This window comes from Mycteria americana, chromosome Z, assembly GCF_035582795.1.
Source record: "Mycteria americana isolate JAX WOST 10 ecotype Jacksonville Zoo and Gardens chromosome Z, USCA_MyAme_1.0, whole genome shotgun sequence".
Lineage (NCBI taxonomy): Eukaryota > Metazoa > Chordata > Aves > Ciconiiformes > Ciconiidae > Mycteria > Mycteria americana.
Window position 1 is genome coordinate 45799789 of NC_134396.1, and position 17314 is coordinate 45817102.

Genomic DNA, 17314 nt, shown 5'->3' on the forward strand with positions numbered 1-17314 from the left:
GGGCAAGAGAAGAGTGAGATACAAGGGTCAGTGGACATTAAAAAATTAAGATGAAATTGCTCAAAAATGCACACAAAGTACTGTTGTAATGCGCAAAAATGTGAAGGATGAAAGTAGGTTGGTCCTTCTAGAGCCTTCAAACCTCCTCTGTGCAGAGCGGCAAACCAATGTTAGCATGATCAGAAACAAACAGAAACTTAACTAATCATCAGCATAAAAAGGTACAAAGTTGTCTGATGGATTTTACATGTGTAATTTAGAAATGGTGCTCACCTGACATTATGTGAATTTCTCCAGCTGGTTCGTTTCAGCACTAGCCCAATTCTGACCACTGGGATTTGCAGCAATAAGAATTTGTCCATGCTACAGACCCTGTGCTGTTGTCACTTCCGCACATAAGCAGCAACAGGAAGAGTTTTCCCCTCAGTGTCGTTACACCACTTCTTCAAAGGATGTGGGCTAAGCCAATAAAAGCTGTTCACTGTCAGCATGGCTATATCCATTTGGGAGGTTTTCTGGAATAATGGTAGGAATGAAACAGTGAGAATTTATCTGCTGAAAGACTGTAGAGGAGATGAGGTGTATGTGGAAGAGTGGTGAAAGAGAACGAGCCGGGTTAAGTAGTAAGTTTCAGATGAAACTGGCTAAATGAGAACTGTTGAGTTATTTTCCACAGCTTGCATCAAGCAGCTCATATTCCTGATCATGGTTACATTCTCTCTGTACATCGAGACAGATTATAGTGATCCCCATGTCCCTTACTCTTTTCTCAACTAGTATCCTTGAGTAAAATGTTGACCACAATCAAGTCAAAAGGTGTACGGCCAAGAGGATTTCCTCCTCTAGACAGAAGTGAATCTTCTGGAGATCAAAGTATAGTGAGAACTGAGTCAGGGTCTCTGGATCTAGCTGAGGCAAGACCACATAAATAGCTTCCAAAATAACTGCTGAACTGTGTCATCTTCCCTTTCAGATTATTGCATCCCCAGAGTTTTAATTTAGTGCTATAAATGTAGAAGGCCATGCTCAGACTGCGACTGCATTATTTTACATTGCTTTAATCCTAGCAGTGCTGTCCTCTGGGGAAGTGCTCCTGATCTGCACGCTTTGGCCATGGCATGGCCATGGCTGCAATGATCAGTAATTTAAAAGTCTTCTCAGAAGAGTCAGAGAGACAGATAGAAAGAAAGACAGCTGCTCCAGTATGGTGAAATTTAGACAAACTAAAGGTCCAAGGAAAATGTTTAGAAATTGAAACCTTTGTTACCTCAGCGTTCAGGAGGAAGTCAATGCTCCGTGGCCAATGTTAAATGGAGAGTCAGGGGCAAGGAGCATCTCAACAGCTTTCCCAACTGGGTCCTTAGATGAAGGTCTTGGTGCTGGATTGTCTTTTACTGAGACAGGGCAGAACTCTGTGGGAATAGACTGTGGTTGGGGTCTCCTAGTGATACTGTGATATAAATAACAGTGAAGTGATACACTGGCAAACCACAGCATATCTCAAGAGATTGAGGGAATCGTAAGTACATACTTAAGAATTCCAGAGGTTGAAATTATCAAGGACTCCTACTCTGCTGGCTGCATAAGCATGCACAAATGCCACAGTTGCATGCTGGTATTTACTGCTCCAATCATTTATTGTAGAGATGACAAATGCTGGGGAAAAGTTGCATATAATTTAGAGTTGATCCAAAAATACTTACAGAAGCGTGTTGTTGACCAACCTGTTCTTCCAGGTGTGACAGTTTAATGTGTTTTCCTGGTTGCCTTGCTGTGCATTGCAAACTCTAATGTAGCTGCATGAATACATTTTTGATGTCCCGACGAAGAGGGGGAGCCTCCAAGACTTCTCAGACTGATTTGCTACAGCAGCAGGAAGATGGATTTAGTTTTCAGGTGGTTGTAACAGCCTGAATGAGATGACAGTCTCATGACGTCTCATACGGATTGTTTATACTGATACTGTAAATAAACCTGGGGGTGTGAAGCACATTTTGGACTGCTCTCACTCGTGTTTTCTGGTGGCTGTTAAACTATGTTAATCAAAGGTGACCAGTAAAGCTGGTGTCATCACACCGCATTTACCCTGGGGTAACTGGGGCCAGAACATGCAGAAAAAAATGATATTATATATAAAATATATTCCAATACATAATATGAAATATATCCAATATATAATATATGTTACACTATATGCATAACAGTACATGCATAATTCACTATAGTGCATGAATACCATACATGTTCATTGTAACAGTAGCGATCCTGAAAGAGACTGAGAGCTCATGTCTTTCTTCTGGTTTGAATTTATTAATAAACACACTTCTGGTTACTGGAAGTAACTATCCAGTGAGGGAAGTGCAGAGAAAGCTAGATGGAAAAGCAATAGCAGTAATTTGGCATTCATCACACACCTGACATGCATCAGCTGTGATTCCCTGCTTCTGCCTCCCATGCGCATCCCCTCTTCTCAGACAGTAATTCTTGGTCTGTGGATGTGACTTGGTGCTCTCTTGGGCATCTCAACAACTTAGAGGTTTCCACCATGTTAAATAACAACATGGGAAGAATTTTTAAGGCATGGGGACAAGTATGTGCTATGGCAGTCAGTGGGAGCTGGATGGCTACCAAACCTATGCGCCCTTGTGATCCTTGTCTGGATAAAGACCTCACTTTGGGCATATCCACAGAGAATACTGCAAGTAGCCACAGGCTTGCACTACCCACGCTTTGTGAAGACTGTGAGTGATTAAGAAAGCATGCACACAACACCATGCCCACAGTAATAAGCCCTGCTGGGGTCATGGTGCCAGGCAAAAATGACCACATGATGAGTCTGATGAGGTGGGCTCATGCTCTGCTAATTTAGAGTATAGGCAGAGTGAGCTGAGGTCTGCCAGCCATGCACTGTGCATATGGTTGTCATCTTCTGTGGTTTGGGGCAGCCTGAATGAACCACACAGGGGGCTGAAAGTGCAGAAGGGAAAGGACTACAGCCACATGCAGAGCCTTGCTGAGATATCCTGTCCAATTTACGGCCCTTTGCTGCCTTGTTCATGTTTCTGTCAGCACAAAGGAGAAGAGAATCAAGTCTTTTCCTTCCAGAGATTTTGAAGCCTGAGGAAAGATCAGCAAAGGAGGGGAAAGAAGAAAGGTTTTGGATGAGGAAGGGAAGGGGAGGGAAGCTGAAAGCAACTAGGTTGCTGTGAATGTAGAGAAACCAGGTGAGAAGCGGTGGGGCACGGTCAAAGAGAAAGCTGGCTACACAGCTCCTCTTGAAGTGGAGGAGAAAGCAGCTCAGCAGCACTTGCTGCTCCAGTTAAATGTCAGTGAGGTAACTTCCACCAAAAGAATGCCTCCTGAGGAGGGAGAAAACAAGCTGAGTGTCAGGACCAGCTGGCAGCTTGAGAAAAACAACCGTACAATTAAACAGCACCACTGGGAGCACTGGACGGCTGCCCCTGCCTCCTCATCGTCACTATTCAAGGGCTGTCAAAAGAATAATAAAAGGTGCTATAAAGAGAAGACAAATCTCAGGCAGTCGGAGCAGCAATGGGACTGGCCAGAAGGGACAGCAGTCGGAGCTGGATTCCTAAAGCTGTGTGAGCATTTAGGGACTTGCAGACGCGGCTGGCTTTGGAGACATGCTTTCTGTCTCCAAAGGTGACAAGGCAATGGGAGGTCCTGCTCATGACCTCGCACTGCGCAGGGGTCAGGCCCTTCTGCTAATCAAAAATGCATGAGGATTGGGCTGTCCCTTCATTTCCTTGCGGTTTTCATCCGTCAGAGTGCTAGAGAAATGCTGGAGGACAGGACTGTGCCTGTCAGGCCCCTGGTCTGGAAACCTTCACGTAGCAGCCTCAGCCCAGTCCCAATATTCATGCACCTCCGCGCCCCCCTCCTAGTGCCGATACTGCGACACTGTCCCGGCGTATCGGCATACGCCACCGTGAGAGGCACCTCACAAGTGTCACTCACCACAGCCCTTCATTTCAAATGACCTGATCTGTAAAGGTTACCTGCTCAGTCTTGAGAGGAGCCAGAGATGAAATTTCACCCAGGCACAGAGATAATTTTCACTGTCTCCAAAACAGGAATCCTTGAGAAGGACAGATTCCTCCAAGCAATAAAGGCTAGGAAGGAAATTGTTTTTGAAGGCCAGAAGATCCTATTCTTTCCAGATTTAGGCACAGTGATAAACATCAAAAGGAAACAATGGATACCCACTTCTGCAGGTGTTTCCTTCATACTTAACTGCTCCCCTCCAGCCTGTTGGGAATACTGTTCTAGCCTATTGTTTGGTAAATTCCAAGAATCATATTTATATCCATTATGTGAAGGACTGTGTGCTGGGTACAAATTCCCCTGTGCGTGGCTGCAATATTGTGCCAACTGGACCACCGGGGAAGCCAAACCCCAGCTAGGTTCCCCAGACCAAAGTCCTAGGATTCAAAGCCACTGCACAGTTCAAGGCACTATCGTGTTCCTCTAGTCAGAAAATGGAAAACAGCAAGTGTTTGCCTTCACAGACATTTTGTTTCCTAGTGTTAGAAAACATTTCTTCACACCCATCTCCACCACACCAATAGCAAGACCTGCTCTACATTGCTGCAGCTGACCTGAAATAACATGCCAGTAATAAAAACACAAACATGAAAAGGCTACCCAAGGAGAGGTGGCATTCTTAAGCACAGCTCAGAAATTTTCCTAACCAATAACGTGGTGGAACAAACAAAAACATTGGATAAGCACCTCAGGAAGATGAGCTCATCCATCTGATGAGCCCTGCTCCTGGAATTTTCTGTCTCCACCTTTACGTGGCAGAGGTGAATGAGACAGAAGGACAATTTCTGGAAACAAAAGTCAGATGCGCAAGTGTTTGAGGGATCTCAAACTTGGCATATGGGTGCAGATATGCCACTAGGTTAAGCAACATCTTGGGGAGTGTCACTCTAATTTTCTGTCTGTTTATATGTTATATATATAATAGCTATTCTAAAGTAGCTTTTCCATGGACACCACTTTAAACCCTCTACAGTGGAAGAAAGACATAAGCATTGTAATTTTCAGATAGGGAAACTGAGTCACCGAGAGATAACAGATGTGTCCTAAGTAGCATGGCATGACAGCAGCACAACTGGAAAAAGATAGTCCTCAAATTTCTCAGTGAAGTGTTTTCTCCCCGCAAGCAAACTGCCTCGACATGTGCATGGACACTAGTGTGCACGCTCAGAATGCCAAGTCCTGTAGCCCTAATGAAAGGAATAATTTCCTGATGTAGTTGAGGTTTGTCTCTTAAGACACCACAGAATCCAAACCAAGACTTGAGATTCCCAGTTTCCACGTTCTGAGATCTGTAATGCGCAGCTTGTGTGAACCACTGTATATTAAAATGACAGAAGGACCATCCATCAACAGATAGGAAATTAAATTATAACAACACAAATTCCAATCAAAAACCTAAACTCCAAGTCTAGCAAACTTCTTGAATCTTCAGCAGCAGCAAACTCTGTTCAAGCTTTACTTGCCCTCTAAGAGAGTAAAACAGTCACCTCTAAGTTGAAGCCAGTGTGCATCTTTGCAGATATTAGTACAGCCCACTAAAGCACAATCAGTGCTGCTAATTCACTCTCCCAATATACGCCCTTTTATTAAAAAACTTTTTTTTTCCCTCTGTGGGAAACGAAGGCATTCAGCTACATGCCAGCTGTCGCACAGAAAGTCCATGGCAGAGGAGAAGTTCTCCAAGATATGGTCTTTGATGGCCCAGCACTGTTTCTGTGGTGGATATCAATAAGTCTTCTATGGGTGTTCCTCCAGGAGAAAGCAAAATAGGAACTCACCATCCCTACCACTTGCCACTTGCTCTGGGATCCACTGTTGACAGAAAAACAACCAAACAAAACTCCAGATCTCCCCAAAAGCCCACCCTCAAGTGAAGACAAAAAAAGCCTGTCTTGAAGAAAACCAACTCGCCATGTAAAAGCTGTTTTTGTCACAAGCAATGATGGAGAAACTATGGGTTTCCATTTCAGAGAAACTCTTCAGTTCACAGATCTCCTTTTCACCAGCTCCCTTTTACAACATACCTTTCTCCAAACCTGCGTTGAATTTTTACCTCAGCGTTTTTGTGTAGTGGTTAAATTGTGCATTTCTGATGTGGTAAAAGATAAAGGACAACATGTATTAGTCAGCAGAAGGAAACTTTTTATTTATTATTTATAGGCTTTTTTATAGTGCTCATCACTGTTGTCTCTGAGCACTTCCCAAGCATTAATGACTTTACCCTCACAACACGCCACAGGGGTTGGTCACCAGTAATGTCCTCATTGCTGAGAGACGGAGCAAAGGCCACAGGGCCAAACCTCAGCTGGAAATGGGAACAGATCCGCAGACCTTTGGAACTCCTCTCCTTTGTCTCATGCGGAAGACAGATCTTCCTTACCCTCCCACCCCCACCCCTGCTTCTCCAAGCATTTTACATGTCAATCCCACAAAAACTGACAATGTCCTTATTTTTAACAAGCATGTCCCATCAAGCGCAGTAAGATCATTCACAGGGCTTGGAGTGAAGCAGGTGAGCGAGCCTTTCTGGGTTGACGATGTCGTTTGGCATGAGCTCTCTGTTGCTTCATGGAGCTGAAACAAGTTGTGTGAGGAAGGTTGACTTATTTACAGCATCCCGATAATTAATAACCATCCTGGAAAATGTTTCTAGATATACACATACCAAGTCCCAAAGCATGACACACGCTTTGATTCATGTACGACATGCGCTCTCTGATACATAAAATTCTCAGTGGCCTGGAGTTTGTCAGTGTGTTGACTCTGCTGAAACATATGTTGGTCTATTGAGGGAGCTGCATGATGAGCAATTTCTCAAATGTCCCAATTTGGAAATGTAGCGGCAGACACTGTTTTAGAGGAAGCGCTGTGTGATTGAAAGCTGAAGCTGCACCATGCAGTTCAAATTAGATTTGGACATTGTGTGCACTGTCAATTTGGATAACTCTTCACATGCTTGCCAGCAGTTTATAGGAAATATGGGCATGAGCCACAGACAACATCCAGTCCTCCAGCTTCTATTTAGTTTTAATCAGACAAACCCCCTGAAACACAAAGAGTAGGAACCTTGAGTTTCAACAGGGAGCACACAAAAGAGCAGGGCTGGAAGGAATGAGAGAACAGCTTATTCCGGCATGATCTCTGCTCTTCACATGATCTGCGGCCTGCTGATCTCAGTTAGTTCTGGGGAGAGTGGAAACCAAAACTAGCAGCCTGCAGGTCATTTGGAGGAGGGAAACAAATCAGTTTGGAACCGGCTGCTTTCTCATAACCTCACTCATTTAATTCACCAGCTGTTTTTCTGAAAGGTGGTGAAGCAGTAAAACACACCCTTGATTACCCTCTCTTTCCTTCTCAAATCTTTTCAGCCTTTTTTGAAGTTGCAGAAGTGTGAGAAAATCCAGTTGCATCTAGGGTCTGATCCAGCACCCACTACCCTCAGCAGGCTTTGAATAGAGTCCATGGGCCTGGGATTGCAGAAGGCTGGATTCAGAAAGGCACTTAATCACATTAGCTGAAGTCCCGCTGATTTCACTGCAAACTTTTTCCATCTTGCTTGTTAAAGATGAGGGTGCTGTGAGCAATTTTCCCTTCACTGCATATGTTTAAGTTCAGCACAGCAAAGAAAGCTCAAGCTGAGCTGGGGCCCAGTTGATTCCAATGGGATTAAGCATTTGTTTACAGGCAGGCATGTGTGTAAGCACCTTCCTGGATTACAGCCTTACATCTACTCAGGTCGAAATTACTGTGCTTGTGCTGTGCTGAAACAGGGCTTTATTGTCCTTCAAACTGAAGGCTATATGTCTTAGAGTCTTCTTCTGTCTGCTTTGATGGTTGCACTGAAGGACATTGTGGGTTCCTACAGTAAATCTGGCTCCATGCAAGTCACGACGACTTTTTTCCATGGAGTTAAAATTCACTTTCTTCTCTCACAGGACCATGGAAAAAATTAAGGTTGACAAAGACGACGGTTCCTCTGTGCAGCAGATTGTATATACTATTTAAAAAAACACCACAAAACACAAATCACTGTCTTCCAAATCCATATTTGATAAAAAGCAGGCCAGCTCCTTTTACCTTTTTTTGTGTGAGCAACTATTATTTGATAAGGGAGTTTTAACCGAAAGTATGTATTAGCTGCGCTTTAATGACTGCACTGGCCTTCCACCAATTACATGTAAATTATGCAATTATATGTAAATCGTGGAATATAATAGCGCAGGCCATGTATCATCATACAAACATGTTCCACAACCCACTCTTCTGGTGGAACACAATTATGCCAAAGCAAATCAGAAAAAGACAAAGGAAAGAAAAGAACTCAAAGATTGTAATAATAATAATGAAAATAATAATAAAAATTAAAGCTAGAATAAGAAGTAGTTACTTGTAGCCTGATACAATGCAGACTGAGTTCAGTGAGATCCCTTCTGCTAATTTCAGTGAGAGAAGGATTAGGTCCTTCTTTCCTATGCATGGAAACTAGATAGCCGAGGCTGTTTACTTTTGTTGTTCTCAGCAATTGAATCTAATTTACCCAAATCAAAACTGTACCCTTTTTTGTGTCTTTGACTAGCAGGCACCAATTAAGTTTAGTCCTTCCTCAAACCCTCAGCCTCAAGTTAGCAGTAGCAAATACAAAAACCTGGGACAAGTAGAAAACTGCATCCCAAAGAAAAAGCCAAGCAAAATAATTACACATGTATGTGAACGCATCCTTCTGAGTGGGGACTGTGCATGCCTGAAACACAGTGCCCACTGAGGAAGCCTGGGTGAAGCCTAAACCCTTCACCCAGGTTGACTGCCTGATCGTATGAAGGCTCTTGTGAAGTGCAATCTTAACACAACTTGTCTCATCCAGGACTCTCCATGCAGCCAAAGGGACAGCTGTCCCTTTTCTACCTCAGGGCTCTCTGACCCCGTACCTCCACATGAGACCTTTGGGACATACATGGGGCTCAGTTAATGGCAACACTATCTTCTGCAGCAATATGACATCCCAACCAAGACAAGACAACTACTACATGAGAGCCTGGACAGACACCCAGAAGAAAACAGGCCCACTGCTTGCTGTTTGAGAGAAAATGAAAGGACAAGTGTGAAGCAGGTGGGGACTGGAAGCACATAGATTTAGGACTCTGACTCACGCCTGCAGATGGATTTAGCTGGGTTAGCTAAGGCAGCCGCTGCCTCAGCTGTTTGCCCCAGTCCTCTGCCAAAGGTTATTCTGGGCTGTCTGAAGGGGATGGGGACCCAGTCATGTCATGTATGGATCAAAGGCACCTTGTGGAGGCTGCAGCAGCTCTGGGGCAGGTACACCTCCTGCTCAGCCGCTTGGTCCTCCCCGCCTGCCAGCGGAAGTCAGGGTCCCAAGCGATGACACCATGGGAGGGTGGGCGCCCAGAGCCACACGTGTAAACTCTTGTAAAAGTGCTATCAGGATCATCACACACCTCTAATGAAAGATGGTGTTCAAGAAAGACGTTATTCCCATTTAGAGGTCGGTAGCAAAATTTCTCTGAGGATTTTTGAAAGTAATGACTTTGAGGGACCACAGGTTTTGGTATCCAGCTCACAACACCCAAAGTGCTCTTACGAAATAGGTCAGATGCTCAATACCGTATGAAAATAAGGCACTGTAAGCTCAAAAATGAGTATCACTGTTCCCCCCAGCAGTAAGTGGTGCCCCTGAACCTATAGACTGCCACTTCCACATAATAACTGTATGAATTATAGAAGAGTGACACCAAAATGTGGCTCTCTCCACACAGAGGTAGCACAAATTATCTGACAGTCTGTGCCTGCAGGGACAAAAGAGGTGGAGGAGGCTGGCCATGCAGTGAATCAAGCACGCCCTGTGCTCTGCCCCAGCCTCCCTGCTTTGAGCAGCACCTGACTTTAGTGGGGCTCTCCTCTGAAGCTACAGGGGAGGAGAGGTCTCCAGCTGGTGTGGAAAAGTCCCTTGATACCCAGCCATCCTCTGGAGAAGAAGCTGGACTGCAAAAAGCTGCCGGTGCCATGATTTTGTGCTCCTGCACTGGCTCAGGCTTTGTGCTCAGGCTGGTTCCCGTGCTCCAGCACGCCCTGCGGGCTGCTCAGCAGCACCTCAGGCAGGTTTTGGGTACGTAGAGCTAGCAGCTTGCCAACAGATAGCTTTAAAGCAAACTTGGGTACATCTACATCAGCCTGGAGACAGAGCGGTGACAGCAGGGTAGACATACCTTGCAGCTAGCTAATTCAAACACTTCATTATCTGAGGCATTGGCAAGACTTTTTAGGGCCTCCACTGCATTTTCCCTAACTAATCAAGCTGAAGGCTAGGCATAGACCTCACTGCCAAGGCAGAGTACCGAGTGTCCCGGACAATGGCTCCTGGGTAACCCAGCCAGCTTTGCTAACAGGGACAGTCCGTTTTAGAGTGATGAATGCTATGTTATTGGCTGAAACTTGTTAGACACGCTGAATTCTCTCAACATGATCTCCTAACAGAAGAGAACAGAATACAAGCAGGCTTGTATTTTCCTGCTAAAGCATTCACGAAGAAACAGAAAGCCCTAAGAAAGTACGCCTGCTGGTTCCTCGCCTGCGTTACCCACATTGAGCTCAGTGCTGACAGAGTTTTTTGAGATGTTGGGAAATAATGTGTTTTTGGACCACTAAAACTATCATTGCCTCTGATTAAAACAATCCAGCTCCCAGTTTGGTATAGTCACGATCACATACTGTTCTAAACATATATTCCAGCCTCTCTACTTATGTTCCCAGTTTCATATCCAAAACCCATGATTTCACAGAGGTCATTTATACACCTTGAGTGAAGCAACATAAAATTACCTCCGACGTGGGACTGGAAATAGCCTTCCCCCCTCTTTCTCTTTGCATGTTTGTGTGAGTGCGTGTTTGTGTGTATGTTCTTGAGTTGACATCTATTAAAGACCGGTCTCATTTGTGTCAAACATGCCACCTACAGGGAGCTTTTTGGACCAGTCAAGTTACAGGAGATAGATAAAAAAGAAGAAGAAGAGGTAATGAATATGGAGTGTAAATGCCTCAGCAAAGTAATGGAGACATGTACTAACAGCAAGTGAAATTTGACCTTCTGGCTGAAAACCTGATAGCGAACCAATTGGAGAATTTTAGAAAATTGGATCAGCCTCAATGGGCACAGAGTAAACACTGGGAGTGCAATACAGTCTTATTAAACATAATGCACATTTAATGCATAATTTTATTGCAACCAATTTCATGCTACTGCCTTAAATGAGTCTGGGTCTACTTCCACTGTAGCAGTCCACTACCATTAGTGCCTCTTAAAAGAATTGCAAGGCCAGTAAACTATCACTGGTCTGATCTCTCCCTTAGCCCATACTTTCTGCTTCATAAACTCTCCCAGCTCCCACAGCTTGTAGTGAGATCTTGTCTTCGTTCAGTACGCAGCTTTTGAAACACTAAACTGTTTTGGCAAGTCTTCACAGATGGGAATGTTACAACATTTCCATTTTATGCTGGTGCAGTAAAGCAGTGAACCTTTGCAGCTATAGATCAGTCGGCTGAATCCCAGCCTTACAACAGGAGTTCCTGGAACCTATACAATCAGCCTGGTGCTGAAGATTTCTCAAGCACAGCAGGCAAAATCCTATTTTTCTAAGTGACAGCAATAGTGTTTGCCCTCTGACAGGAACAAGGAATAAGGAAAACAAATGATGCTGAGTGCTAAGCAAGTGAGTAGCCCCCCTCACAGACTGATAGGGTATGGCTGGATTAACACATAAGAAACTGCAAAGAAGGGACAGTAAGTGCTTAATTTATACTATCAAAGTACAGAATTCCACATCCTGAGTTTCCAGTTGCTGCTTGCTAAGATCTTCACAGACTTCAGAATTGACACCTGCATGTTGTAGAAACACCAGCAAGGTACGAGATGTTTCAGCATCAGCCTGGGACTTTCCAGGTGTAAGAAACATCCTATGTATAGTTGAGCTTGGATTTTCAACACCCTTGAGCTTCGGGTGTGTTTGAGTCCAGAAACTTGTTTTGAGCCCATCGTAGATCTGAGATCAGTCCTTTATGTTTTATTACAGTAAGCTGTTAATAACATCTGCAGAACAGTGCTGCTGGAGCTCTCTGCAGGGGTCCTGTTTGCTAGGCACCACACACACATGTACACAAGAGCCATCTCTTGCCCTGACAAGCTTTAGGATTTCAGCTAGTAGCAAAATGCAGCATAGGGCTGATACATACAGAGAAGTGGAAGAGGCCACCACTGTTGTCACCAAGCAGTATGACATCACGAATCAAGCCTTCAGTGTTAGTGAAATAACATATTGGTTGTTTTGATTCACATCCTGAATTTTCAAGCCCTCCCCCTGTGATCACAACAGCTAGGACTCAATTCATCATCTTTAGCCATGCAGCTACCGAGCTGGAGGTTTTCTGAAAAAAAAAAAAAAAAAAAAAAAACACCCAAAGATTGTGATATTCCTTATTCAAATTCTGAGTATGGTAACTGAAGAGGGCTAGAAAGACTACTGGAGTCCTTGATATCAGAGTCTTCTGAAGCACACAGGAGTCCATGAGTTCAGCCCCAAAATACGGCATGCTTCTGCTGATGTTACACCACAAAGTCTGATCTCTGCTGTCCCATTCATTTGGACAGTGCAAGGGACTTCAAGACATGTCAGAACTGGACCTAATATTTTGCACTCCACAGAATAACTGGGCTCTCTTGTGGCTTTGTGGCATATTGAACTTTAGAGCCTTTGGTGGACAGAGCAAACTGGGTACCTTTTCTAAAACTGCATGCATATGTGCACCTTGAACTTCACCTGGTCACCTAAGTGGCACAGCAAACCTATGTAGATAGGCTCAACAGTGGGGGCACACTTTTAAGTGTATATATGATTTCCCATAAAAGGACACAAATTATATGCCCAAATGTAGGAGATGGTTTTGCACATTTATGGAATAATGAATTATTGAAAAGCACACTATAGATAATGCTTTTATTGCCATTTCCTATAAATCAAATTATGAAGATACGTATCTGTGAACATACTTAAAAAATGCTAAAGTCATGCAATTTTCCCCTATGTGTTTAAAACAAAAAATGATACAAAAATCTTAATCATCTTTAACTCTAAATAGCATTTAAATAGCAACTCAGCAGCATTTACAATGGTAGCACATGAATAATTCTGGAGCAGAAAAAAAAGAAAATAAAATACTTCAGCATTAGTGTCACCAGGATTTGTAAATTGGGAAGAAAAATAAGTTAAAACAACTGAAAAGCCTTACGATGCTGTCATGTCTGGTTGTGGAATTTACACCTGATGGGCTGGATGTGGCCTGTAACCTCATTGCACATGTCCATGAACATATTATTTTGAGGGGAGGAATAGGCAGGAGGTGGAAAGTGTAACTCTGGACTTCTACTGAGGGATGTGCAAACGGGTAGTCCACCAAGAGCAGGAGCAAAAAGTTTGTTTGACCTCCAGCACAGGAAGCATTTCACCATCCCTGCTTGAAGTCAGCCTACATTTCAAAAAGATGAAGGGTGTCCAGCTAGACAGTGGCTGTCCTATTTACACACTGCACATGTAAATGCATATGCCTACCTTTATATGTATTTTTCCAGCATATGTATGCACACAGACGACAGCTGTAGAGAGACAGGCAAAGACAAAGCTATAACTTCTCATCTGAGAACTTCTGGCCTTTTCCACCCAGAAAAGTTTGGAGCAAGGATGCTCAAAAACTCTCTGAGGCTTCTCACAGAAAGAGGATGCTCTGAAACCTAGAGAGTGCTGCAGGCAAGTGCACACCTCTGGCTTGTAACTGTGGATACTCACCCACAAATGAGGCTTGCTCAGCCAGAAGGGCTTACAAATTTTTAAGGTTGCCAGATGAAATACAGTGCCTATATCTGAATAAACTGGTCCATCTTTGTAGAAGACCTGGTGGAAAACTGGAACTTTAAATTTGCTAAGAAGTGCTAGCAGATTTGATGTCACCCACCTCCAGTTGGAATGAAACCTGGAAATTACCTATGAAATGAAGTTTTTTGAATACAGTATTCCAGAAATACCAAACTGACCTTGCTGAAGACAACATTTGCCAGTTGAGGTCATATGTTTAAATAGAAAAGCCAGGTGTAGTTGGAAAAAGCAGAAAATATTTCCACTCTTAAAAACTTTTCTTTATGTTTGAAATACTTCAAAGCTAAAACCAACTTCTCTGAGCCAAATCAGATATGTATCTGTTAGACCATCTCTGACAGAAAAGTTAATTGGAAACTATAAACTTTCTCTTGCTTATGTCCTGAGACTATCACAGCTGCAGTAAAGCTTCCTCTCCTTACAGGAATGCTTCTTTTTGGTCTTATGGCTTTGACCACTACAAAGACAGCTAACTTTTTTCAGAACATTTAATGAAATCTTTCAAGTTTGTCACAGCAGCGTTTCCAAATTGAAAATAATTCTAATGCAAAATCATCAACATATTGGGTTTTTTTTTTCATAAAGTTTTAAATTATTACATCAATAACCTATTGCAAGGCAGATACATTTATGATCTATTGCTTTTAACAATGGGTGGTTAAATCAGCTTCTACCGGTGTGTCTCATACTTGTCATTTATTACGTTCATTGTAATTTCTGTTACAGCTGCACCTGGAGACAGACATCTCCATTGGTCCAAAAATCTTTAAAAAAAGTTTGACACAGTTTTGTATTCTGGAAGACGGTATCACCATGGCTTGCTTTACCCTGAAAACATGAATCAATAGAAATCAGTGCTTGTAAAAGAATAACACGAAGCAAACAATTAAATGGATATATTCTGTGGAGAGCTTATGAAACTTGCTGCCATAGGATGTTGAAGAGAAGTGTCTTTTCAAGGAAGACCTACCTTCCATCCTTATTCAGGACAGAAGAACATAATAAGGATGACTACACCTCAGGCTTTCAGCCAGGATCCAGATCTTTCTTTCCATGTTGTGGTATCTCATGTGCAGGCAAATTGTGTGAGACAAGGTGGTGATAATTCAGCATCATGAAAAAACATAAATTGTCAGATAGGCAATGCTGAGATGAAAGGAACACTATCTTTTACAGCATGCCAAGACTCTGAACTTTTATGTCTTTCTACAAGAAGTAATCAGAAACCACATAACTGTTCTTGCACTTCTCTAATTTCTATTCCAATTTACGGTAAGCCCGGTGTGATAAGACCAAAAACATATTTTAGCTGTGGGCAGGTTTTAAGACGACATTGTTCTAAAACACTGAAAATCAGGGTCCTTCATAGAAACTGTGGTAAACCCCGAAGTCTGACTGTATTAGTAGGAGCTGCTATCATATAGACAATTTAATAAAGATTGCAAATGCTCCTTCCAGGTCCTAAAGCCATTATTCACTGCTCAAGGACTGTAAATCACAAAAAGTCTCAGAAGGCTTTTATTTGAAATATATATAAAAAATACATATAGCTCTAAACCAACCAAGAAATTTAATACCAGAAACTGAATTCCCTCTGTCTTTAGCCTGTCCCTTGCTTTAAAATACAAAACTTACTTAAATAAGAAATGTGGCTTTTTAAACACATCTGCCATACTGGAACAGTAGACCAAGTCCTCTATGCAGAGCAAACAAGAGGGGCTGTGCATTAGAGAATATATGGTCCAGCAACTCAATAAATAGATGCAGGAGGAGGAGGGTCTGTTCCTAGTCTCACAGCTAGCTCATGGAGTAGTGTAGTGTGGTAGCAAATTAATTTGCCTCTTTAAGCTCATTTTTCTCCTTCCACTCTGCTGTGAATTCCTTGGAGCAAGACAAAGCCTCTGGGCTCAGCTGTGCAGGAAGAGACTTACCAGCTCCCTGGAAATGCTGGAGCAGAAATGGGAGGTCTCTGCTCTCACCTGCATCAGCCACTTTGATACTGCTCTTTCACTGTGCATTTTCCCGCTCCTACTCTGCTGGCTTTCTTGTGAGCACCACAGCAAGGTGGTGGTGGTGGGGACATGAGGTGCATCCACATCTGGCTTGGAGGTAGAAACTGCTAATAGGAAAAAAACACTGGTAACTGTGATTTCTAGAGGTTCAGGTTTCATGTTATGAGATTTCAGCTGTACGGATTGCCCCTGCTTGGGAGAAAGCCCTGCGCCAAGTACTCAAGTCCTATGGTAATGTTTGCAAAGAACAAAAGAGGAAAGGATTTCATCCCAGGAAAGCTGCCCTGATGGAGCGCAACCACGCCACCATGAACACATGGAAAAGTGGGGTGGCCACAAAGAAAATCAGATACCTTTCTCTCTGGTTTTAGCCTACAAAAGGCCCTTCTACCACGGGAGAAATAATGATGTAAAAAAAAGGAAAAGCTGAAATACAGAAAGAAAACCAACCAGAAACTCTGCAACCTGGGTACATTTCAAGAGTTCAAGAATCATACTCCCACAGCTTAGTGGTCCTGGCAGGGTAAGTTAATAAACCAGTGGTTTTATACCAAATGTCCCTTGACCGAGTGTCAGCAACTCCAAGCTTGTCTGCCTGGCAGAAATTAATTTGATGCTCCTGGCTTGTTTCGTACTGGTCAATAATTAATTTTATGAAACATCATCCCCTTCCTCCTTGTCAGACGGTATTGGCACTTGCTCCTCAGGAGAAGCATGGGAGCATCCAAGTTCTCAGGCGGCTTCCTCCTCAGCACGGAGGTGGCAGAAGCAGCCATCACCCGGGCAGTCGTGACAGCCTTGCCTGGTGCCTCTCACGCTGAAACGCACAAGCAGCAGCTGGGGAGGGAAAGTGACCTCCAGCAGAGGTGAAACCCTCTGGCTCCAAGGGGACTGTGCTGATTTCCGCCACGGGGGGATTTGGCCCACCCGACCCAGTGTGGAGGGACAAACCAACACACGTCCCTTGGAGGGCTGGAGCTCAAGTCACCATTTGCCTGTCTGGAGCAGGATAATTTGTCAGACACCAGCTGCTGCGAGCTCTGTCCTCTTGGGCACACTTGTTATTGTGTTACAGCCTGCCTGAAGAATGTGGGATGTCGCAGGAGGGAAAACGATTGCAACCCCATTTGCACAAATAATCTGAGGACTTCTTTATGTGAGAGCTTCTATCGTGCATGGTGTGTCTGCAAAGCAATAGCCAGCGTTAGGAGGGGAAAAGGGGGGGGAAAAAACAGGAGAGGGAGAAGAAGGAGAAGGAGAAGAGGAAAAAAGCAGTCTGGCAATGCTGGGGAAGTGCTTTTG